We start from the raw sequence: 26,466 nt of genomic DNA, 5'->3' as shown, positions 1-26,466 counted from the left end.
ATGGGGTCCATAGTTCCTTCTGGGCTCCCTGGAGACTCATGTACCCTCAATAGCTCAGACTGCTTCCGATCAGCATGAAAATTTATTGCAGCTTATGATCCTCCCTGGATAAGGATAAACTTGGGAAATTCTTCCTTCAGCTCTTAAGAGTTAGGCCAGGTGAAGAAGCAGAGATGCTTGCATGGATCTTAGCAATGCCCTTTATTGTAGAGCAGGGTCTCCAACCTTGGCCACTTTAAGACTTGCAGACTTGAACTCCCAGAATTCCGCAAGTCTTAAAGTGGCCAAGGATGGAGATCCCTGTTGTGGAGGATTGTAACAGAAACTTGAAAGCCAGTCCAAATACTTCAAGGAAGGGCTCTTCTGCAGAGGACAAAGGAATGGCCTTGAAGGAAGGCTGTAGTTGCTACCAAGACAGCCTGAGTTGGTTGAGCCAAGAAAATAGCCTAAGAAAACATCTCAGAGGAGCCCCTTTCTGTCCCAATAAAAGTAGTCCTGATCTATGTGGCATTGGTTTCTTAGTCTGGTTCAAGTCTCTTTCTCGGGTTTTCCACTGTCCCAGGGATGAATCAATCAATCAAACGTCTATCGTCGATGCACAACATGTGTACAATGAAATTGAACAACTCTTTCATTGAATCATACCATGGAGGTCTTCTAATCCTTGGACAGGAGAACTTATACCAACTGGGACAAATGATGGCCCAATCTTTTCTTGAAGACCTCCATCACTGGGTGGAATACCCACAACACAACTCTGGGAGGCAAGCTATTCCACTGATTAATTGTTCTCACTGTCAGGACATTTTTCCTAGTTGCAGGTTGCATTTCTCTTGAACAAGCTTCCCACCCGTTGCTTCTTGACCTTTCCCCCTTCCTTCTCAGGGCCGGGATTGAATTCTCTACCTCCCCCACTGCCTTCTTATGTGGACGCTGAGATCTTCCTCAGAGACCCTGCCCCCTTCCAGGCTCCCCCCCTCGTCCTCAAAGAAGTCCATGAGATGCATAAAGCAGCAGGGCCTTTTCAGTAGTGGGGCCTCGTCCACAGGACACCCGCCCTACGATTCCCACCTGGCCACTGACCTCAATGCTTCTTCTTCCCAGAGGCCATTTCAGAACAGCTGGTTTGGGAGCGACATTCCAAGTCCCTCAGTCTCAATCACATTACTTTTAATTCTTCATCTTTGGGGTAATGCTGTTGCCGTTGTCTGTATGCTGCCTTATTTTTTTGTTGTTTATTATTCAACTTCAGTGCTGTTTTTGAGGCATTTTTATTCCATACTATTTACATTAGATTGTACTGTATTTTAAAATGCATGTAAATTGTCCAGGGGGCTATTATTGATGGGCAGCTTTCAAAACCAATAAATCAATAAGCAACCAACCAACCAACTAACCGTCCTAATGATTCCTAGCACAGAATTTACCCATTATTTTTTTAAAAAAAAAAAGCAAACCCTGTAGCTCCTAATTGGGTTGGCATTCTGCACAGAAGCCAAAAACAGGTGGGGTCTCCAGATAGGGAGGTAGCCCTGGCTGGGTGTTGTTCCCCCTCCCTCTCAGAGGTTCCCAATCAAAGGCCATTGTGAGGCTCTTCCCACCTTTCAGCTCTTAGCAGAATTTTTCCTCTGGCATGAAATAAAAAGGAGGAGAGGAAAGAGGAAACTCAAGAATTGCTTTAGCAAACAACACATGCACACCCTCGCCCAAAATTTTCTGAGTGAGGCAGGGCAACAGCAGAAGAAAACTCTCACTGGGAAAAGAATCAAAAGGAGATTTCCATTTTCTAGCATATAAATCTGTGTGTGTGTGTGTGTGTGTGTGTGTGTGAGAGAGAGAGAGAGAGAGAGAGAGAGAGAGAGAGAGAGAGAGAGAATACATTAGATTGTACTGTATTTATACACACGCACACACATACAGAGAGAGAGAGGGAGGGAGGGGGAGAGGGAGAGAGAGAGAGAGAAAGAGAGAGTCACCTAGTGGCTTTCATGTCTAAAGTGGGACTAGAACTCCCCATCTCCTGGTTTCTAGCCTGGTGCTTTAACTAATAGACAGAATTATCTCCCTATAGCCTAAGAAAAGGTGGCAGAGCTGGCCCAGGCCAATGGGGGTGGCAGGGGGACTTCGGGGTCTGAACTCCGGGGCAGCTTGTCCCCTGAATGCCACAGTCTCCAAAACAAGCATATAAAGAGATGCCACTTTGTGTATCCCCTCGCAAAAGAAGAACGAAGAACAGGACCAGTGAGACTCTCGCCATCAATCCCCAAGCCTATTTCCAAGCAAACCCTTTCATAGCCCCTTCTTTGCCCTCTTCCGATCGGCCCACAGAGCTTTGTCACGATGGGAGTCCTCCCAAAACCCGGACCGAGCACTGGGGAGGACAAGATACCCTAAGAAGGAATTAAAGCATGTAAGCCAAGTTTATTCATTTGCAGGGATGGAACGGAGCACTGGTGCATAGCAGATGTACTCACTGAACAGGTTGATTTAACAGGCATGTTGCATGCCAAATCTTACCCATGCGTTTGCATAATTGCTGCAGCCTGTTCTTTTGACAAATATTTATTTTTTAAAAAATACGGAGGATTGAGCTGCCTGCCGTGCCCCTATACATCAACAGATTTAGTAAGGGAAGGGGATGTTCTCTGCTTTGATCGGACCTGCAGCATGCCAGGCACTTGTAGAATCCTAGGGGGGGGGAAGGGGACTCTGAGGTCATCAAGCCCTACCCCCTTGGCACAAGAAGCCAAATTAAAACAACTCTGTTATTCTATTCTGTTATTCTTGCTATTATCACATGCATCCATATCCCATTAAGCCCAAAGAAAGTCTGGAATGGTATAGGATCTCCTGCCATAGGCAGGGGGTTGGACTAGAAGATCTCCAAGGTCCCTTCCAACCCTATTATTCTACGTCCTATGGAGCTGTCTCTGCAAAATGATTCGCCTTGGACATACATAGAGAAGGGCAACCTGCTTTTTGTTTGGCCACCAATGCCACTGATCTCAGGATATAGTTCAACAGCGCTAACAGATTTCCCTTTAGTTTTTCTCCTCCCGAGTAAACATACTCATCAGATCCTCCCATCTCTCTTCCTCCTCCTTACCCTTCTCGACCTATACTAGGTTGCCGGGAGTCATCCTAAGTGGTGATAACCAGCAAACAGCACATAACGATCAAATCACGGCTGGCTGATGCTTGAAAGCCTTCGAATTTCCACCAATGGCCTCGTGAGGTTCACAACTCTGCCCTGTGCCTGCTTTGCCATTGGCTGTCCCTCCACTGGCAGCCTCTGCCCTTCCATTGTTCTGGCAGCTCTGATGTCCCAGAAGGGCAGCACCTGGCTTGGCCAACCAAATATTCCAGAGGCCACTGACATTCCTACAGGCACATCCAACCAATGACTTTTAAAAATCAGGTAGACTGGGCTTGCTGAATTAGGCCAGAATCAATCAATTAGGGTTTTCGTCTTCTTTTTAAACAAAAAGAGGAGAGGGAGGGAGAGAGAGAGAGAGAGAGAAAGAGAGAGAGAGAGAGAGAGAAAGAGAGAGAGAGAAGGTTGTGCCTTATAAAAATTTGATCTGATATTTCACGCACATTCCTGCTCCCAATTCCTTGGATGCAACAGAATACAAGATCTAAATAAAAGGGGAGGCTTATGTAATGCCGCACATATAGTTATATGTACAATCTCTTTCCTAGCATCCACTTCCCCCACCCCCACCCCCAAGGGCTACTGAGCAGCCACGCTTCTCAAGCGGTATCAGCAACTATCTCCCTGATTCAAATGCCAGGAAGGAAAGTCAGCCGGTCCTTTGGCCAATAAAAACACTCACGCCAAGAGGCGGCCGGTCCCTCCTGCGCACACACATACAAGCCTTGAGATTCCATCCACGTAGCTCCCCAGGCACAGAAGGCAAGAAGACTTTCCTGGAAGACCTCCCCTTCCTCAACACCCTTGGGGGCTCCCATCTTGGCAACTTCAAGACTTGTGGACCTTCAACTCCCGGAGATCCTCAGCCAGAGTTGAAGTCCACAAGTCTTGAAGTTCCCAAGGTTAGAGGCCCTGCCCTGAGTGGAGCTCTGCAACGTAGCTCCCCACTTCTGCACCCCAAATCTAAGCTGCTTGGCTTGGAGGCTCCTCTGGCCACGTGCATCCATGCTCGGAAGGCAGCTCCACCCCAGGGATGAACCTGAGTGGAGGGAAAGGGCCACCTCAACCCCTAAGCCCTTCCCTCCCAGCCTGGAAGAAGCCCACCTACTTTCAGAAGGCCGCCGCCGGCGGTTCAATCTCTCACATCTCCAGACAGAGCTAGAAAAACACCTGCTTGAAACCGGGGCGAGTTTATTATTGCCAGTTTCCCCGTCTTCTGCTATTTCTCCCTTCTGCTCCTTCCCGCGGAGCCGACTTGCTCCATCATTTCCAGCAAAAGCACCAGGCTCCCCAAGGCTTCCATCTGCCTCCTCAGAGGCTGCTTCAATGCACCACCGTCAGATTCTCCCCCGCTCCCACCCATGAGTGGTACTTTTAGTATTGTTTGGATCTGTCCATCGCTTACATTAAGATACAGCTATATAAGAATAAACACAGTTTTGAATACACGAGATAGATACTTATAAGAAAAATATTACACAGGCGAGGTCACCAAAAGCGACTTTGCACTTGTTGCTGCCCCCTCCCCGAATGAATGTGTGGCCTGTCAACCTCCCCACCGGCCACAGGCGCCCCTCTGCCAGGCCCAGGGGGGGAGTGAGGCCTCTGGGGATGGGAAGGCCGGGAAGAGGCCCAAAGCCAAGAGCCCCATTTTCGAAGGGCTTCCTGGGCAGATGGTGAAGGACGCTCCGAGCTGGGCATTTGCCTCCTTCTCCCCCGCTCCCACTCCCCGGATCGAGCCTCAAAGCCCCGGCCACTTTGGCTGGATGAGCCGGCTTGATCCGGGATCCTTCCCCCACGAAGTTCTTCCCTCACGGCCCCCTTCGGAGCTGCGCGGCTTCGGGGAGAGGAAAGCGAGCGAGCAACGGCTCGGCCTGAGGCAGAAGAATGAAAAGGCCGCCAGGAGGGATCGCTGCGCCCGACAACAAAACCCGCCGCATCGGGGCCAAGCAACGCCGCTTCGGAGTCGGTCGGACGGAGCCCGGCCCCTTCCATGCCTCCTCCGCGCAGGCGGCGGGAGCGGCCGGGGCTCCGCCACTAGCGCATCCCAGCATCCCAGGGCTCTTCTCCGCCACCGGCGGGGACCTCGGGCCGCCTCCCGCCGCTTTCCGCATTGAACTTCGGAGCCGCCCGGGCGAGGGCAGCATCCAGGCCCCGCTGCATCCCCCCGCCACCCCACCCCCAGCGCCCAGCCCGGCCCCGGCCGCCGCCGCCTCGCGAGCCCGCCTGCCCGCCTCGCCTGAGCCCGAGCTCCCGGCCAGTCTCCCCGGGGACCGCGCGCGAAAGGACGGCCGCCCGGAGAGGCCGGCGGGCAAGGCCGGTTGCCGAGGCTGGGCGTCCAACAAAGGGGCCGGCTGGGGCTCCCTCCCCTCCCCCTTGGGCAGGTTTACAAAGAAAAGGCTGGAACTTCCAGCCCCGCAGCCCCCGCCTCGCCCCCACCCCCCACCCCTCGGCCTGGGCTGCCCGCGACCCCGACGCCCGCCCTGGCTCCCGCGGCTGCGGCCAGAGAGGAGGCGAGCCGGGGCTGAGCCGCCGCCAACGGTCCCCGCCCGCCTCGCGCCCCCGCCACCCCCCGCCCTCCCCCACACCGCCCGGAAGCTCGGCAGCCGCCGGGCCTCGCCTGCCGCCGACGCCAGCGACCGGGGACCGCCAGGCTGCGCCGCCCGCATCGCCCCTCCGCCCGCCGGCCTCCCCCGCCCGCCTCTGCTGCAGCCGCAGCTCGCCCGGAGAAAACGCCGCCGCCGCCGCCGCCGCCGCCGCCTCCCCGGCTGGCACAAAAGGCCCCCGCCCGGCCCCTCCCCGCCCGAGGCTTACCTTGCGGCGCGGCCGGTGCGGGCAGGGCTGCGGGCGGCGAGGCAGGGCAGCGGCTACTGCGGCACTGGCTCCTCAGGCGGCAGCGGCGGCGGCGGCGGCGGCTCCTCCATGCGCCCTGCGCTCCAGCGCGTGCAGGTGGACGCGCCTGCCTCTGCCCCGCGCCTCCGCCTCCGCCTCCTTCGCCGCCGCCGCCTCCGCCTCCACGGCCGGGAGGGGCCAAGGATGGAGAGGCGGACGGAGCAGCCGCCGCCGCCGCCGCCGCCGGAGCCGCAGCTCGCCCGCCCCGGCCCCGCGCAGCGCCGCTCGGGCGGGCAGCAGGAGGGAGGGGGCGCGCCCGACCCCCTCCCCGCCGCCGCCTCTCCCGCGCGGCGCCGCCGCTGCCGCCGCCTCCTCCAGCCCCGGCCTGCCTGCGCCCATCCAGAAGGGCCGCGGCGCTGCCGACGCCGCCCCTCCGCTTGGCGGGCGGGCGTTTCCCCAGGGCCGGCGCGGGGAGCGGCGCTGCCACCTGCCCTGGGAAGGAAGGGAAGAAGGACGCGGAGTCTCCGGCCGGGCCCCCTCGAGCGCCGAAGCGGGCGGCGGGGAAGCGCGAGGCGGCCGGGCAGCTCCGCGCCGGTGAGCTCGCCTGCCCTGCGCGCCGAGCCGAGCTCCGCTTCCAAGTCCCGCGGCTGGCGCGGAAGGCAGCGCGGCTCGGGCGCCATCGGGCCGGGCTGGTTGGGACTGCGGCGCCCGGAGCAAAGAGCTGGGCGAGCCGACGCTGCCGGTGCCCGGGGAACGGGAGCTTCTTCGTGCCGCAGCTCCGGCCGCCGCCGCCGCCGCTTCCTCGGAGTTGCCTCGCGGCTCCCGCTCGGGACGGGCGGCGTTAAAGCAGCGGGTCCTCGCTCAGCTCGAGGCCGAAGTCAAAGCGGCCCCGGCGGGAGATTTGCTCGGACTTTGGGCCGGTGGGGGGGGAGGCCGATTTCCTGCCCCCGCTCGGGAAACCTCCTTTCCCTGCGGGGCTGGGACTGCAGGCCGAGGAGGCGCCGCACACCTGGAGGGGGGCGCCCGGTTGGGGAAGCTGGTCCCCGGCTGCTCTCATCCACAGGAAGGGAGTTTCTGCGCAGAGCCGGCGAGGGGAGAAGAGCCTTTAGGATTGCTCGGAGGAACCTTGCAATGTTTCAGAACAACCCAGCAGCTTTTCTTTTCCCCAAAAACCACCCTAAAACCCAACGACACACGGGGATTGAACAGAAGTTCCCGATGAGAGAAAATAAAACTGTTTTGGTGCGAGTAAAAAGAAACCTTTCCTAAAAGAAAAACGGCCAATACATCATTCAGTAAGGGGTTGCTTTCTTGCTCTGTAAATTTCAACTAATTCCAGGAGACATGTTGCTATAATAAAAACCTCCATATGGAATTTGCCATATTTATATCAAAGGAATTAAATAGAATGAATGTTGCAAATTCAAAGACGTTTCGCTATCCGTGCCTCATTCTTAGGGCCATATCTGAGTTCTCCAACCCGTGAGATGAAGAATAAGAATTCTGGAAAAAAGGAGAGAGGGTATTTACCTCTTGGAAGCTATGCAGGTTAGAATATCATATATACAGTGGCTAGAGAAATCATTTAATGCTAATCCATGAGCAAATAATTAATGAACACAGGGAAATTTAAATCAGAGATGGACCAGATCTGAAATTTAGGGCACACCTCACCATAACTGTGTGTTTGCTTAAAGAACCAGTTGTAATATTAGAACATAGAATAACAGGGTTGGAAGGGTGCTTAGAGGTCTTCTAGTCCAACCCCTGGCTCAAGCATACCATTTCAGACAAGTGACTGTCCAGTCTGTCCTTGAAGCCTCCAGTGATGAAGCTGTCACAATTCTGGAAGACAAGCTATTTCACTGATGGTTTTCACTTTCAGAAAATTTCTCCTTAGTTATAGGCTGGCTCTATCTCCCACCCATTTCTTCTTCTCCTACCCTCAAGTTTTGTTGTTGTTGTTAAGTTATTTATTAGTCTGAACCAGTGTTTAGAATCATGCTGGCTAGAGTATTCTGAGAGTTGAAGCCCACATCTTCAAGTGGCCCAGTTCAGAAAACTAGTCTGAATGAAGTGCCTCCATCAAGTAGCAGGTAAGGTGGCATCTGAAGGTGTGCCTCTACCTGGTCTGCCACCTTCCCAGTCAGGAATAACTCTTGCTAGGAATAAATGAAGAGATTCCTACCAGCTTTCAGGGTTGTAGGATAAGAGCTAACAGGAATGGAGCAAAGAGCAAAATTATTACTAGAAGCCAACATGGGTCTTAAAAACAGATCATGCCAAACCAACTTTGTTGCCTTCTTTTATAAAGTGACTATATTAGTGGATCAAGGGGTTGAACTAGAAGATCTCAAGGCCCCTTCCAGCCCCATTTTCTGATTCTAAATGCTGTGGGTGTAGTATAGTCTTCAGTAAGGAACTTGACAAAGTAAACCATAACTTTTTCCTTGGTAAGGTAGAAAAATGTGGAATGGACAGTATCACCACCAGGTGGATTTGCAACTGACTGACTAACCACACTCAACATGTAGTCCTCAATGGAGCTACCTCTATAGGGAGGGAAGCATGCAATGGGGTACCCTAAGGCTCTGTCTTAAGCCCAGGAGTTTTCAACTTCTCTGTAAATTATTTAGACAAGGAGATGGAAGGGGAACTTGTCAAATTTGCAGATAACATCAAGTTGGGGGGAATAACCAACAGGTTAAAAGATAGGCTCAGGATACAGAAGGGTCTTGACAGACTTCAGCACGGTCCCTATCCAGCAAAGTGCAATTCAGTGGTGAGGAAAGTAATGTCTTACACTTGGGTAGGAAAAACGCAAATGCACAGATATAGAATAGGTGGTGTCTGGTTCAAGAGGGGTCTAGGTGCCTTAGTGGACAACCATTTAAATGTTGTGTGCTGCAGCTGTCAAAAAAGGCTAATGCAGTCCATCAACAGAGAGATAGTATCAAGGTTATGAACTGTTAGCCCCACTTTATACTGTACTGGTAAGGCCACACTTGGACTACTGGGCCTAGTTCTGGTCCCCACAGTACAGAAAAGATGCTGAGACTCTAGAAAAAGCGCAGAGAAGAGCAACAAAGATGATGCCATGAATGGCTATGGAAAGTAGGCATGTCTTACCTGACAAAGAGAAGGATTAGAGGTGACATGATAGCATCCTCCAGTACTTGAAGAGCTGCCATGGAGAAGGAGCGGTCAACCTATTCTCCAAAACACCTGAGGGCAGGTTTATCTGGATGTGCTCCTTGTCTGGACCTATCTTGCAAGGCTGACTTCTTAGAGCTCTCAATCAGAAAGTTCCTCATTTTTGGACTTTGCCTTGTCCTCTGTGAAGCTTCCTTCTGTTGGTTCTTGGTCTACTTTCAGCAGGAAGAAATAGGGGATAAAGCAGGGATGTCAAACTCACGTCGTCAGGGAGGCGTCACATGACGTATCAGGACTTTCCCACCCTTCACTAAACCGGGCGTGGGCGTGGCCAGAGCATGACGCATCCAGCCTGCGGGCCAGGAGTTTGACAGCCCTGACCTAAAGGAGATGGACAGGATGAAAGAAATCACCAAAATGTTCTTGGAAGAGTTAGGGATCGTGGTAAGGACAAGTTGAAGTGTCTTTGGAGACTCTCACTCATCTTGTCCCGAAGGTCCTTTTCAAAAGGCAACTGGACTTTCCTAGTTTTTTTCTTTCCTTGGAAGACGTTTTGCTTCTCATCCAAGAAGCTTCTGGATTTTTGAAAAAGCACTTTTGGGACAGGTTGAAGTGGTGGATATTTAACTACGTGATTCCCCCCGAAGACAATCCAGCTGACAATGAGTAACCAAACAACTTTTGAATCAGGTCACTGCGACTCGCCTGAGAAACCTTTGGGTGCATCGATGTCACGGGGCAGGTGGAAGATCTAATGCACCGCTGGTTTTACCAATTGATTGACACATTTCTAATGAGAATTTATTTTACTAATTTAGTTTTATTTATTTTTCACATTTCTGAACTCCTCGTCTCCCTCAGCTTTAGGGTGTGGCCATTGTTTTCATCTGAAGAATAAGCCCAAGGAGGACAACATGGACCATTTCCTGAATTAAATCTTGAAGGTATTTTTTTAAAAAGTATATATTTTAGAAAGGTTTCTTCAGCAATTACAGTAGATGAAATTCTTGTAGTCAGTGCAGCTGTAGTCTCTCCTGATACATTTAATTTGGATGAATGGGGTTCTGCAAATGAAAAGTCATTAGCTTACCAGCCCAAATCAAGAGGGACACCGTATTCATGAAGATAGATTTGAAAGTAAATTAGGGATCTCTTGAAAATCTGGAACAGCAAATTGATGATACAATTATTATGATATTACTTGAAAAGAGGAGGAAGGAGGGGAGAGAGAAAAATCACTCAGAGGAGACATGGGAGACAAGCTTTACATCAACAGAGGTACAAAGAGGTCACTACTCCATTTATTTCAGTCGGAGGGTCTGTGGAATCGGAATTGCCAGGCCTTCAGTCAGAGAACTTACACAGGGAAATGTAAGATTGGCAGATCGTTTTAAATGAAGTGGCTGGCTATCCTGATGCAGAAACTCGTTCCAATCTCACTAAGAAAAATAAAGGCACCTTAATACATTGGCAAATCCAAGCATATTATAGTGAGGAAACACATTGAAATCTCACCCAAAGTGCCTCAAGCTAAATTAGAGGCCTTCGCTGCCCAACTGCAGCTCAGAGGAAAAACAAACTCCATAAACCATGGCTGGAGAAAGATTTTAGTTGGAAAGGGTTGACGTATGGATTCAGAGCAGGGCTCTCCAACCTTGGCAACTTTAAGCCTGGAGAACTTCAATACGACTTCAGCAACAGAGTGGTCAATGCTTGAAATACACGACCTGACTCTGTGGATTCTTCCCCAAACCCCCAAAACTTTAACCTTAGACTGTCTATTGTTGACCTCACCCCATTCCTAAGAGGTGTGTAAGGGGTGTGCATAAGCCCACCAGTGTGCCTATCATCCCTGTCCAAATGTTTCCTTTTATTCGTATCCATTTTCATGTATTAACAATCATGTTTATACTTATATCTAACACATGCTTGACAAATAAATAAACAAACTCCCAGAATTCTGGGAGTTGGAAGTCCTCCAGGCTTAAAGTTGCCAAGGTTGGAGACCTCCTGATTTAGAGAGTATGTCAACTGCAGAAGTTTAGTTCCTGATTCTAAAGGTGATCGGCTAGGTTTTTGACACGGTGAATTTACAGGCAGCCTGGTGTATGTGTGGAAAAGAAAGTATGTTAATGGCAAACTCCTTCCCAACCTCCAGAGTCTCAATTCTCTAGTATCAGAAGTCCAGCCACAACAGGGAGAAGCTCCTGATGACACAGCCCGGCTCAAGACTTCTCTGGTGGTCAGAGGTGACTCCAGAAGCCACATTTGTGATGATAAGAGAGAATCAGAACCCCGAGATATCAATTTACTCCCCCCGCCCCAATATCATACAGTTTGGAGCAAGGGGGGATGTTAATGTAGACCCCACCAAAGAGAAAAATTATGTACAATTAATCCACGACTTATGACCATCGTTGGGCCCAAATTTTCTGTTGCTAAGTGAGATATTTGTTAAGTGAATTTTACAACTTTTCTTGCCACGTTTATTAAGTGAATCAGGGTTGTTAAGTGAATCTGGCTTCCCTGAGGACTTTGCTTGTCAGAAGGTCACAAGAGATGAACACCAGAGTCTGGGACACGGCGATTGTCATAAATATGGACCAGCTGCAAAGCATCTGAATTTTATTCGTGTGATCAGGGGATGCTGCAACGGTCTTAAGTGTGAAAAACAGTCATAAGTTTCTTTTTTTTAGGGCCGTTGTAACTTTGAACAAGGGACCCAGTGGCTCAGTGGCTAAGACGCTGAGCTTGTCGATCAGAAAGGTCTGCAGTTCGGCGGTTCGAATCTCTAGCGCCACGTCACGGAGTGAGCTCCCGTTCCTTGTCCCAGCTTCTGCCAACCTAGTAGTTCGAAAACACATTAAAAAAATGCAAGTAGAAAAATAGGGACCCCTTTGGTGGGAAGGGAACAGTGTTTCATGCGCCTTCGGCGTTTAGTCCTGCCGGCCACATGACCACAGCGCTGGCTTTTCTTTGGCTTTGAAATGGAGATGAGCAGTGCCCCCTAGAGCCAGAAACGAGTAGCACATGTGTGCCAGGGGAACCTTTGTCTTTTACCTTTGAACAGTCACTAAATGAACTGTTGTAAGAGGAAGCATTACCTGCATTGCTTCTGAATGAGTAAAGTGAGTTGCAACACCACAATATCACTTCCAGGAGAACATAGATACATTTACTTCCAAAGTCATATGAAGAGGATTATAGGTTAAAAAGAAAAAAGAAAGAAGACGATTACAGGTAATTATTGACTAAGAGCCACAATTGAACCCAAAATCTCTCTTGCTAAGCAAAATAGTTGTAAAGTGAGTTTTGCCTCATTTTATGACCTTTCTTGGTACAATTGTTAAGTGAATCACTGCAGTTGTTAGTAACACAGATATTAAGTGAATCTGGCTTTCCCATTGACTTGTCAAAAGGTTGCAAATGGTTCACATGACCCTGGGACCCAGCAACCGTCATACATATGACTCAGTTGCCAAGCATCCAAATTTTAAACATGTGGCCGTGGAGATAAATGGAAGGACAGGCCTTAAGTACTTTTTTTCAGTGCCTCCGTAGCTTGGAATGGTCCCTAAATGAATGGCTGTAAATTGGGGACTATTATGGTTTGGATGAGTTCAATGTACGAAGCCATTTTCATTTAAGTTGGAGATTAAGAATTCTGCAGGAGCCCTTGCCAGAGGATATGCTCTGAGTATATACACAACGCTAAAAGTATTGATCCAAGTTTTGATCTTGGCCTTCATTATATCTGAAAGAAAAGATCATTGAGAAATACATGAAGTAGTAGCAGGGCCTGACATAAAGCAAGAATGAATAGAAGAGAATATTTATAACTGAATGTTGAACTGTGAGGTCCTTGGTGTTCTCTGAGCTTGGTGGTTTTCTTGCAGATGTTTCTTTCATTACCCAGCTAGCTAACATCATCAGTGCTAGAAGGGAGTGGAGAGTGGAGAGTGGAGAGAGGAGGAGGAGGAGGAGGAGGAGGAGGAGGAGGAGGAGGAGGAGGAAGACTAGGATCCTTGGTGCTATCTGAGCTCAGCTCTTTTCTTGCAGATGTTTCATTACCCAACTACATATCATCATCAGTGCTGGAAGGGAGTGGGGTTTATTCTCTGTTCATACATATGTGGCTCACCCAGTCAGTGCTGATGGCATCATTCTTGGTGGTTCCTTGGTGAGGCTGTTGTTTATTGTTAAATTATTTCTCTGCGTTGGAAGTTGGTAGGCAGGAATTGCTGGCTAAAGTTTGCTCCCAAGACACAAGCAAAAGCATGAAAACGTATCAGAATGTGCAGCCTCGTTTAGAGTTTATTTGCTAGGTGAGACTTTGCCATGATTAGCACCAGGTTTGGCTTCATGTATGTTAACTTGCTCAAAGATTAGAGCCAGAGCAGAGGAAGAATGAACAGCAGCCACCATCAATGTAAAAAATAAAATAAAAGTAAAAATGGGAAATAAAAAATATAGCTCAGTAGAAAAATGAAATACAGTTCAGATGCCTTTTGAAACAGAAAAAAAATCACCCCCACGCCCCAATATACAGCACTGTATCTTGGAAGCATCTCCTCTTCTAACTTAATTGCATGTATCCACTTATTTGGCAGGGATTAAGCTCCAGTTCTTTTGTTATTAATATTCCAAGCTTTTTGAAAAAAGCAAAACATTTCAAGAGCTTCTGAAGTTCCCACTCCTAAGCCCATTAACACTGATAAGCAAAAAAAAAAAAATATCAACTCCTTCATACTTATCGTCAAGCTTGACACTCCACAAAATGAAGGCAGGAGTTGTAGTAGTTTGGGAATAATCCTTACTGAGTTAGAAGTGTAAAATAGAATATGGTTGTATGTAGAGCTCAGTCTTGCGTTCACCATGATTAACGTGACTTATATTGTGGGATTTGGGAACATGTCTGCTCCAGCCTTGATGGCAATTGGAGGGAGGAAGGCAAGAGCTCACTTCTTTTTGCTTGGGACATCTTCTGTAGATGATTTGAAACTGGTTTATCAATTGACCACCCAGCATGGACTTCCATCGGAATTGAAATAAAGCTTTCTCCCCAGATTTACTCTTCAGAGTACCCTCAAAAGAAGAAGAAGCCATTCCAAGTGGCCAAATGCTTTGTGTTTATCTCAAGAGAGAAGCACCTCAAGAATCACAATGAGGGGAACATCAAGTCTTGTTCAGTAAGAGTTGATCATCTGATTCTTCCTCGATCTGCTGTCCTCCAAAGCTGATGTGACCAAAACTCTCGGAATTCCTGGTCAGGCTGAGTGGGAATTCTGTGATTTGTAGTCTTAAGTGTGCTCGGAGGTACATCATCATTACGTGCTGATCCCCGAGTATGAGGAAAGAGGCTGCCATACTTTAGAAAGAAGCACTTGAACATTCATCAAGATGGTTCTGCAACATTGGGTTCTAGCAAGCAAAAGACATTGCTTGGTTGCTTGATTGATTACATCCATATGCCATAATCAGTTAGAAACCCATGACAATCAGCAATAAAATACCCACACTTTACAATCAAGAAACTACAGTACAATATCCATGGTAGAAGCATAGGATAAAAATAACCGAATTAACAATTAATAATAACAGTGAGATGCCTTACCAATAATAATAAAGATTATTATCCAGTCTTCTGAATGGTCTCTACGGAACGGTTCTGCCTCAAGGAGCTCCTAGACCTAGAATATTAAAATAGAGGGCCAAACTTTGATTCTAACTCTTAATTCAAATACCTGTAAGGGCTATTGAGGAGATTAGAAGCCCACCCAAACTTTTGCAGCACCAGTGACTGAACTCAGCCATTCCACTGAGTTAGGAAAGACTTCGCAGGTCATGCTTAGCTGTCGCTTGAATAAGCCCCTGCTGGCTGAGTTCAAACATGCTAAGCCATAATCTGAGTTGAAGTCCACAAGTCTTAAAGTGGCCAAGGTTGGAGACCCCTGGTTTAGAATCCACAATGACTGGATTCACATATTGTGCTGAAGGAGAAACAATGGTCATAAGTGCTACTGTAACTTTGAAGGGTCACTAAATAAACTGTTGTAAGTTGAGGATTAGAATATAACTTTATTATGGTTATAGACCAGCAATAGACATCACTATTTACAATATGTATAAAAAAAATACTGACACATTATAATACACTAATAGTGGATAAAAACATCCGTTAAGAAAATACAAGTTCTCAAATAGTTAGGGGCACTCCCTGGTTTATATGAATGGAGAGCCAGTAAGTATGTGTGTAAATATCATTTTCCAAACACTGTTCTATCTCCAAAAATTGTGACAAATTGACAGCTATAATTCTGTAACCAATTTTTTTCTGGTAGACATTGCAGCAACACAGAATTTTGCCAAGGCACGTGTAATAGCTGGGTTTGAGTCCTGGAGGAGAAAGTCCACATAAAAATTGTCTGCCCTCCCTGGCAATCTCTCTAGTAAGGGGAGAATATACAATGTCCTATAAACTCTGTCTAACTCACAGTACAATAAAACAGGTGAGATGCCTCCAACTTCTCCTTTACCACATATACATACCCATTCTGCTATTGGTGTTTTCTTATACCTGCCCTGAAGGGGTGCTGATGGGAGAATGTTAAATCTGGCTCTGAAGAATGCTATTCTTTGTTTTGGGAAGATCAGATCAGTTAGATATCTTGCTGATTCCCACACTCCTTGTTTCATTCTGTCCCTGCTGTGGCGAGCCAACCTATTTAGTTCTTCTCGGAACTCCATGTCCTTCGGTCTATTGATTACTACTTGCTTTGCTTAGTCAAAGCCTGGGGACATTAAGAATACTGGTGAGGGCCCACAGGAGCCCAGCTGGTGGTCTATTGCCTGTTTCCAGGGGAGGGGAAGTTATCAGTCAGTACTAGAGGGGTCAGTCCCTCTGGGAAGAAATGCATTTTTAGCCAATGAATGATCATCATCTTCCAGGCTCTTACCTGAATTTGAGGCATGCCTGTCTCAATTTGTTGTAAGTCGAGGACCTCCTGTACTAAAAAAAAAGTGACTTCATATACTTGTCAGATAGTCCTCGACTTACAACATTGAATCATATAGTGACCATTCAAAGTTACAATGGCACTGAAAAAAAGAGATTTATGACCATTTTGCACACTTGAGACCATTGCAAAATTCAAATGCTTGGCAGCTGACTCATATTTATGACGGTTTTGCCATGTCCCAGGCTCATGCAATCCCCTGGCAAACAAAGTCAATTGGGGAAGCCGGATTCCCATGACCATCAGGTTACTAGTTTAGCAGCTGCAATGATTCACTTAACAACAATGCTAAGAAAAGTCGTAAAATGGGGCAAAACTCACTTAACCAATGTTTCACTTAGCAACATACATTTTGGGCTCAATTGTGGTCATAATCCGAGGACTATCATCTCCAGAATCTTAGTAGGAGCAAATGCTTTTTCCCTAAGTAGAGAATTACTTCCCGTTTCAAACTTCGGGTAAAAGGAGGTCATTTAAAATTTTAAAATGTCTCAGGAAAAGATACATATTTTTTTGCTTCCGATTGCTATTGGTAAAGGCCTGTTTTTCAACATTTATTTATAAACAGCTTGAGTCCTAAAGCTTGATCAGATGGAAACGTGCCTGCAAAGAATTGGAACATCCTCAGGATGGCTACTAGTCAATAGATGAGACAATTCACACCCACAAATGTCAAAAATGGCCAGTCCTGTAATCTTTAAGTGCGACACAGCTAATGCCAAATCTATGCAAACGCTTTTAAGTGTATTTTCAGAAGATGGGCAAGGAGAACTGCAAACATTGCCAACAATGCCTGATTGTTTCGACTGGATGTTCAGCCAGCTCCGGCCACTGCACAGAAGGAAGGTGGGAAAAGCCAAATTTCCATTTTTTGGTTCCTGCTTAAGGCCATCCTGATCTTCCCTGCCACTACGCATCTTGTACTTTTTAACAACTGGCGCACTGGCGCTAGTGCCCAGTTTTCTTGGAACGTAGAGTACCAAGGATGGTTTAAATGTACAAATAATTCCTGCTGAGCTATCTCGAAGAAAATGTTCGTTCTTGAATGCATCAAGCAAACAAACAATGCACCAAAGAGAGAAGTCAAAAGAGATTAATTCACTGGCCTCTGTGGGAAAAAGCTGGAAAACTCCCCAAAGGTGTTGCTGTGTTTACCTGCCAAGTTTGGTTAAGCAAATAGACCATTCCTGGTTTGATCACCTCCTTTGCTCCCAGTGACCCTGGAATAGCAAGATAAAGTGAATCCCTGATGCCACAATTCTAGTTTAGGCGGTAGCAAAAGATCCCAACCAGTGGTGGGATTCAAATATTTTTACTACCAGTTCTGTGGGCGTGGCTTGGTGGGCGTGGCATGGCTTGGCTTGGTGGGTGTGGCATGGGAAAGTTACTGCAAAATCCCATTCCCTCCCGACCCCACTAACCTGCTTTCCAGCTCCGTTCTCCTGTGCAGGGCAACCAAAGGAGACCCAGCCAATCAGCTCAGACTCGATGGGAGGCAGAGAATAGATGGGGGCGGGGCCAGTCAGAGGTGGGATTGGCCGGTTCTCCCAACTACTCAACATTTCCACTACTGATTCTCCAGAACTGGTCAGAATAACCTGATGAATAACCACCGCTGATCCCAACTCACTGTTACCCTGTTCGTCTCCTCTCCGAGCAGCATGGTGGCCTCGAGGTGGAGATGCTCATTTCTCATTTACAAGGTTGAGAGTTCAATCCTAAGTAGCGGCAGATGTGTCTCTATCGGGTTGCCAAGAAAGTATCTGCTGCGAACTCCACATGGCGTCAGGAAGGGCATCTGGCCAGTAAACACTCAACCTCATCCAATAAATTAAGGGATTACAGGATGGTAAAAGGGAGGTTTTTTTTAGTTTTGTCTTCTCTCGGATGGCCTCCCAGGAAGATTTATCACAAGGGTCTGTGGGAACAGCTTATCCCATTTCAAAAACTCCTTCTAAGTCACACGTTTGCTGGATTTACAGGAAGTTTTATCATAGTATATGTACACGTGGTTATGAATGTTATATGCCAACATCATTTGCTTTGTGGCATATATTACTACAGCCTTTAGAAAGAACCTTCCCCATTTTCCTTTGTTTTAAGGGAAAAGGCAGCTCTGCTGTCCCTTCACCAATTTTCCATTGTTGCTTTGCCCATGAATTCTTCTCCCTGCTCTTCCACTGTTATTCCAAGCATCTTTAGCCACCCTGAGTCTTTTCCCCTACCAGTGAGAAGATCAAGCTTCTCAGTTAAATTCAGCTGTCAGGATTCCAGCACTTAACCCATTTAAATCATGAGTCTTGAGCCAAACTTCCAAAACTTCAAAAGGATTTATTGGGAGTGAACATGCTGGCACTGCCTGGGTGTAGCCGACTCTGAGATGCATCATTCATTGTCACCCTTGACCCTGGTTTCCCCACACCCTCTGGGTGTATTATACTTCATATTCTTCAGTGGGTCATGTCCATAGCCCAGAGTCATCAATCAGGCTCTCCAGTTAGAATTTTGCATGGCAGAAACTTCGGTCACCTAGTTACTATCTTTGAAAACATTTATGGAATGCAGTTTCGGTTTGCAAGCTGCTGCACTGCTTCCCCCTCCCTATCTGTTGGCAACTCTAAAAAGACTACAAAAATATTTTATGAGTTGACACAGCTATGATTGGCCTTCATCCAACCACCATCAATTGTTGTTTGAAATTCTTCATGATTATATTCTTCAAACTTTCTCTTAGGTGTCTAGAAGTCCTGAGAATAATTTTACCTGGTCTTTTACTTGATGGCTGTTAACAATCTCTTGAGTTAAAATCCCATCAAGGTATTCCCTCTATCTTTGTTTCTATAAATTCCTTTCCTTTGTTGGTATTGTCCTATTGATTTAATATTTACCTCTGTATAAGAAATATTGAAAAACTGGAATGAATATGCTGTGGAGGCAATGTGTCAGCCTTCAAGATTTGTGCTAAACTTCCAATTCTGGAATATAAAATAAAGACTCACCATATATACTCATAGATAAGCCCATCCATGGATAAACTTACCATATGTTGTATAATTTTCACAACCGGCTTATCAGTAGCACGATCATTATTCAGAATATTTGGGTTTAAAAAATTGTGGGTCAATTTATGCCCAGATAACCTCACCTGCAAGATCATAGCCTACTTCAGTCAACACTTTGAAAGATAGACTCAAAATTCAAAAGGATTGTGGCAGACTTGAACATTGGACCTCAGCTAATAAGATGCAGTTCAGTGGTTAGAAAAACAATAACCTGCACCTGGGCAGAAAAAAACAGGTGCACGGGTACAGAATAGGGGGTACCTGGCTCAACAGCAGCAACTGTGAAAGACATCTCTAGATGTTCTAGTTCAGGGGTGTCCAACCTTGGCCACTCAATGACTTGTGGACTTCAACTCCCAGAATTCCCCAACCAGTTGAAGTCCACAAGTCTTAAAGTGGCCAAGGTTGGAGACCCTGTTCTAGATCAGTGGTCGCCCACCGGTGGGTCGCGGGCCACTGGTAGGCCGTGACAAAATTTTGGTGGGCCGCAGAGAAATCTCACTCCCAGAGCACCCTCACAAAGCAATTAATCCAGGCTATGCAGAAACACAAGGCTGCGCTACCCACATGGCCCGTGGGAACCCTCCTCGCCCACTCAGTCCTTACCCAGCAAACTTGCCCGCTAAATTTCTATTTTTCCTTTTTCCGACCATCTTCTGTTCTGCTGTGCCAGGAGATTTAGATTAGCTAGGAAGCAGGAAATGGTTGGATTTCTTGCTTTCTAGCTAGTCTTTAGATCTTCGGCTCAGCACAGCCGAACCTCCCTTAGGACTGAAGGTTTGCTTGCAAGCAAATTCAGTGCAGACTAATGGCAAGCAAATTTGAGAGACTGAGCTAGCTGATGGCAGAGAGATAGATCACTGAATGATTCTGTGAGCAACTCAATCTGCCTGCTTTGCCTGATTTTGGGTAAAAGTTGCTCTTTTTTATAAAAAAATTCAATATTTACATGCATGGTGTGTTGTGAATTAATTCTGTGAGTTTGCTTGCAAGCAAATTTTATGTGACAGACTGAGCTAGCCAATGGCAGATAGAATGAATCTGTGATTCTGTGAGCAACTCAATCTGCCTGCTTTGCCTGATTTTGGATAAAAGTTGCTCTTTTTTTAAATAAAAAAATTCAATATTTATATAAATATTTATAACATTTACATACAAGCCATGCCCAGCCAATCACATGACCACCAAGCCACACCCACAAATTAGGCCACAGAACCTGTTAGTGGTCCCTGGGATCTAAAATTGTGAGTTTGGTGGTCCCTGAGGTCCAAAAGGTTGGTAACCTCTGTTCTAGATGACCACTACTTAAGTATGAGCCAGACGTGTCCTGCAGCTGCCAAAACAGCCAACAGAGTCCTAGGCTGCATTAACAGAGGGATAGAATCAAGATCACATTGATATAGATAATTCCAGCTCACCTTTTCTCCCTTTTCTCCCCTTCCTTTCTCCCTCCACTACCCACCCAATATCTGTTTCTTCGTACAAAAATTCTCATAACTGTACTGCAAGCATCGGCCCCTCGAACCTACTCACGTGTGCAATCTTCTAAGCATAAACCTTTAAAGCGGCCCCAAACTCCTTCTTGCTTAAGGCGCGACCCGGCAGACATTTGGGTTTATTTCCACTTGATGTTTTCAGGTGCCAGGCTGCACTGGGACAGCCTTGATGACAAAAGAAAACCAGAACGCTGGTTCTTTCCAAAAGCAGGTAATTATGACTATATTATTAGACAATTGTGAGACTTGAAATCTTGTTTTTTTTAAAATAATTTTTATTAGTTTTTAAAAACAAACATAAACAAACAAAACATAAAAACATCAAGCCATCTTCCATATATATATATACATACAGTGTGCCGGTTGGTTTACAAATTGTTTTGTGCTTCCATTTCATAGTCTTCAATTATAATTACATTACATATAATCTCATATTGTCAATCAAAAATTAAATACCTTAGTATCATTATTAATCAATCATTTGACTATACTTTTATTCATTCATGTGTTACAAGATAATCACAATTTACTTAGTTTGTTTTATAACAGTTCATATTATCATCCCAAATCTATCCTAAAATCATTTTGTAGATATAATAAGAAAGAAGTACATCTTTATATATTTATTATTTTCTAAAAGTCTCCATATTTCATTACTGTACTTTATTGTCTAACCATTGATAGAAAAGATCCCAAATTTTATAAAATTGTTTATCATCTTGTTCTCTAATTTCAAATGTCAATCTACTCATTTCAGCACATTCCAATATTTTCTTAATGATTTCCTCCTGTGATGATATTTTCTCATTTTTCCAGTTTTAACAAATACAACCCCAGCCGCTGTTAATACATTTACAGGTATTTCAAGTCTTTACTATATATTTCAGGTAAAATTCCCAATAAAAATATCTCTGGTTTCAAGTCAATATGTTTTTTTGTCATTTTTTCCAACCACATGTGGATTTTAGTCCAGTATTTTTTAGCATCCGCACAAGTCCACCACATATGGTAATATGAGCCAGGTGTCTGATGACATTTCCAACATTTTTCAGATTTATTCTTGAACATTCTTGCTATTCTTGTCGGGGGAAAATGCCACCTGTAAAACATCTTATACAAATTTTCTTTATATGCTGTTGACATTGTCATTTTAAAATTTTGAGACCACAATTTTTGCCATTTCTCTAAATCAATCCCATATCCAAAATTCTTCCCCCAAGCAATCATAGTTTCTTTAACTTGTTCTTCTTCTAGTTTAATTTCTAATAAATATCCATACAATTTTTTAATCACCTTTTCATCAGTACCTGTCAAAATCTTATCTAAGTCAGTCAGTTTATCATAGAAACCTTCTGTTTTAGAATCTTTATCATACCTTGAATGTATTTGCGCATATGAAAACCAATTCATCTTTATACCTTGTTCCTCTAGCTTTTGTATAGATTTAAGTTCACCCTTTTCATTCAATATTTCACCATATCTAACTGTTCGTTCCTTTTTGTATATTATAGAATACGAAAATGCTTCGATAACCAGACTGTAATTTTCAAATAACATTGTCTTTTAATCTTCTCCCAGTTTAACCACAGAGACTCCGGTATATAATGTCTTCTAAAATACCCCTGTGTTTTAGTTCCTTTGTACCATAAAAAAGCATGCCACCCCAACAACAAATCATGTCCTTCTAATGTCAACAGTCTAGTATTTCTTAGTGTTATCCATTCCTTAACCCACATCAGATTTGTAGCTTGGTAGTACAACTCCCAATTAGGCAAACCAAATCCTCCTCTAATTCTAGCATCTTGCAAAAGTTTTAATTTTATTCTTGCTTTCTTACCTTGCCATATATATTTCAACACAATTTTATTTAAATCTTCAAAGTAGTCTTTTCCAAGCCTAATTGGAATTGTTTGAAACAAATATAAAATTCTGGGTAATATATTCATCTTGATTGTTGAAATTCTCCCTATTAGTGACAGTTGTAAGTTTTCCCATTTCGCCAAATCTAGCGCTATCTGCTGTTTAAGTTTAATATAATTATTCTCTTTTAATGTACTACTTCTTGCTGTCAAATATATCCCCAAGTACTTGATCTTATTCGTGACCTGAATTTTCAATAGATCTGCCAGTTCTTCCTTTTGTCTTAATAGCATATTCTTTGTCAAAATCTTTGTCTTATCTTTATTTATTTTCAAACCAGCCACCTTTCCATATGTCTCTATCTTTTCTATCAATTTTGATGCTGTTTCTAAAGGGTCTTCTAAGATGAAAACCAGATCATCCGCAAATGCTTGCAGCTTAAATTCTTCCTTTTTGATTTTCATTCCTTTTATATTCTTTTCATCTCTAATATTTCTGTTTAGCACTTCCAAAGTTAACACAAACAACAAAGGTGATAGTGGGCACCCTTGTCTTGTTCCTTTTCTTATATTAATAGAGTCTGTCAGTTCTCCCTCTATCATGACCTTTGCTGTTTGCTTATAGTATATAGCTTCTATTGCTTGAATAAATTTTCTAGCAAAACCCATGTGTTCCAACAGTAATAACATGAATCGCCAATTCACATTATCAAATGCTTTCTGTGCATCTAGAAATATCAGAGCCATTTGTTTTCCAGGATGTGCCTCGTAGTATTCCAAAGTATCCAAGATTACTCTCATATTGTCTTTAATTTGTCTCTTTGGCAGAAATTCATTTTGATCAGGATAGATAAAATTATTTAAATATTTTTTAAGTCTTTCTGCCAATATTGAAGCAAAGATTTTATAATCTGCATTTAGTAGAGAAATGGGTCTATAGTTCTTAATTTGTAATGGGTCGGCCTCCTCTTTTGGAATGTGTAATATAGGCTTCTGACCATGATTTAGGTATCTTCTTCTTTAACATAACTTCATTCATAACTTCTAGCAATGGAAGATTCAACAATTCTTGTAATGTTTTATAAAATTCTGCCGGAAGTCCATCTGGACTTGGTGCCTTTCCATTATTTTGCTTCCTGAGTGCTTCAGTTAGCTCCATCATCGTTATGTTGCTTTCTAACATTTTTTCAGTCTCTTTAGGTATCTGAGGTAAATTAGCATTCTGTAAGTACTACTTAACTCTTTCCTCATCAATATTCTCTTGCATATATAATTTCCCATAGAAGTCTCAAATGATTTCCTTCTTCTCTTTGCTACCATGGCAAACTTGGCCTTGGTCATCTATTAATTGCAATATTTTCCTTGATTCTTTCTCCTTTCTCAATTTGTATGCTAACCATCTACCTGGTTTGTTTGCGTCTTCAGAGTAGTTCTGTTTAGCACCTCTAATTTTCTGTGCTAATTCTTCTTTTTCTATTTGACCCATTTTGTGTTTAATTATATCCATTTTTAGCTTGATGTCCTTTTTCTGTGGCATTTTCTGTAGCTCTTTTTCAAGTCTTTTATGCTCATCCTCTAGGGCCTTAGAGGCCTGCCTTTTCCTAGTATTCCTTTCCCTTGTATAGTCTATTATCAAGCCTCTAACATATGCCTTCATTGTATCTCTTACATTCTGAACTGATGTATCTTCTTTTTTGTTTTCTCTGAAGAAAAAAGGCAATTCTTTCTCCATCCACTGTGTGAAGTCTTTTTCCTTTAAAATAGTATTATTTAAAGTCCATCTAGATCTTCTTTTTTGTCCTTTCCATTTAATTGTCATTGGATAGTGATCTGCCTAAGTACTTGTTTCAATATTTATTTCTTGAATGTTAGATATTAATTCTGTTGACATCCATATCATATCTATTCTGGACCATGATAAATGTCTATTTGAATAGAAAGTATATTGTTTAGTTTTAGCATTTCTTTCTCTCCATGTATCTTTTAAGTTTATTTCATCTACCATTTTAAAAAAAGATTTAGGGAGAGTCTTTCTTTTTTGCTTTATTGTTTTCTGTGCTATATAGTCCAATTTATTGTCTACAATTCCATTAAAATCTCCCATCATAACTATATTAGCATAGTCCAGTTCAATTATTTTCATATGTGATTTTTTGTAGAATTCTTCTTGTTTGCCATTCGGAGCATAAATTGCAATCAGGAGTGTTTTCATATTATTGTCCATTATTTCCACCATTAGTATTCTTCTGTCATCATCAGTATAAATCAATTTTGCTGGGATGGTCTCTTTAATATATAAAACTACTCCTCTTTTCTTACATTGGGTCAAGGAAGTAAATAGTTTCCCTAATTTTGGCTGTACCAACAATTGTTCATATTGTTTTTTAATATGTACTTCTTGTAGACAAATTATATCAAATTTTAATTTCTCTAATTTATGAAAGGTTTTCCTTCTTTTAACGGCTGAGTTAAGTCCATTTATATTAATTGTAATGAATTTTTTCTCTTCCATGGTTATATTTTATAGTTAAGTTTAGCAGCTCTCGTAGATCTTAGTTCATATTGTTCTTTGGCTTCCACCTTTCCACCTACTGCACCTTCTTCTTTTTCAGTCGCCATTTGGCAGTCCTCTTGGAATTCAATTAATGAGATCTCTTTTTCTGTCTCTTCCTCTTTCCTTCCAAAAAATTCTGTATACAATAATTCCACTTTCTCAATTGAGTCAATTCTGTGTCTCTGTTCTTGCCATGTGAACATCAAACCTTCTGGAATCAGCCATCTATAATTCACCTCTTTTTTAAGTAGCATTTTAGTCAGGAATCGGTATTCTCTTCTCATCTCTCTCACTCTTCTGGGCATTTGTTTCAAGACCACACTCTCCTTATCTTTATATTTCAAAGTTTTCTCTTTTGCCACTTGCAATATTTGCGTTTTAATGGCTTTCTTTGTAAATCTAATGTGAACTTCTCTTGGTAGGCTATTTCTCATCGCATATCTTGTGAAGACTCGATAAACCTCATCTATTCCATCCATCATCCTCTCTTGAGTTATTTCCAAAGCTTCAGCCAGTATTTCTATCATTATCTCAGCTAGGTTTTGTCCTTTTTCTTCCTCTACATTTTGGAATCTAAGATAGAATACTGATCTATCCATCTCCCATCTCAACATACCACTTTTATCTTGTTCAACCACCATTAATCTATTATCAATATCTCCAATATCTCCAATCTTCTTGCCTCTTTGTTTATCTTCTTCAATTTTTTGGAATCTCTCATCATACTTCAACATCATTTGTTGGATGTTCTCCACTTTTTCATTGGTTTTCCCTGTTCTTTGTTCAATGTTCAATGTTCTTTGTTCAATGTTCTCTGTTCTTTGTTCGATGTTCTCTATTCTCTTTTCAATATTCTCTGATCTTGCTTGAATATTTTGAATTCCTTGCATAATCATCTGCAGAGTCACTTTTTTTTGTTCTTTTTCTTGCTTTAACATTGTCTGTATTGAACGTTGTCCTCCAGATGGTGGAGAGGAAGAAGTAGAAGTTGAAGAACCAGGAGCTATAAATTTCCTACTCATTTTAAGCAATTCAAAATCTTCAGGTTCTTCTAAACCTTAATCCAATTGTGAAGTAACCAATTATAGTTCAAAATAAAAATAGTAGAAAAAAGAAGCCCAATAATAATAATAATAAAAAGAAAAAAAAGGGAGAACAAAATTTCTTCAGGTTCTTGTATTCCTTAATCCAATCACTAGTTAGATAAAGAAAAAGAAAAAAGAAGAAAAAAGAAAAAAAAGGAAAAGGAAAAATTCTTCAGGTTCTTCAACATCTTAATCCAATTGAAAGATCTCAAATAGAAAAAAGTCCATAAAAATAAACCAGAAAGGTAGATGAAA

The 26,466-nt window shown here is 44.0% G+C and overlaps 1 protein-coding gene and 1 long non-coding RNA gene across 2 annotated transcripts in view; one reads left to right on the top strand and one right to left on the bottom strand.

The window, feature by feature from the left end:
• The window catches only part of NEXMIF (neurite extension and migration factor), a 386,178-nt gene extending 380,088 nt beyond the window's left edge, over positions 1 to 6,090 (bottom strand). Inside the window, exon 1 of the mRNA XM_087940871.1 lies at positions 5,969 to 6,090. The gene's annotated coding sequence lies outside the window, so the exon portion shown is untranslated. The remainder of the gene's footprint in view (positions 1 to 5,968) is intronic.
• The window catches only part of LOC148124756 (uncharacterized), an 801,081-nt gene that overhangs the window by 583,985 nt on the left and 190,630 nt on the right, over positions 1 to 26,466 (top strand). The window lies entirely within an intron of this gene.

The sequence above is a fragment of the Pseudonaja textilis genome, chromosome 12, assembly GCF_049901715.1.
Source record: "Pseudonaja textilis isolate UNSWEBS1 chromosome 12, rPseTex1.2, whole genome shotgun sequence".
NCBI lineage: Eukaryota > Metazoa > Chordata > Lepidosauria > Squamata > Elapidae > Pseudonaja > Pseudonaja textilis.
Note: the sequence above shows the minus strand (reverse complement) of the source record. Positions and strands in the feature narration are given on the sequence as shown.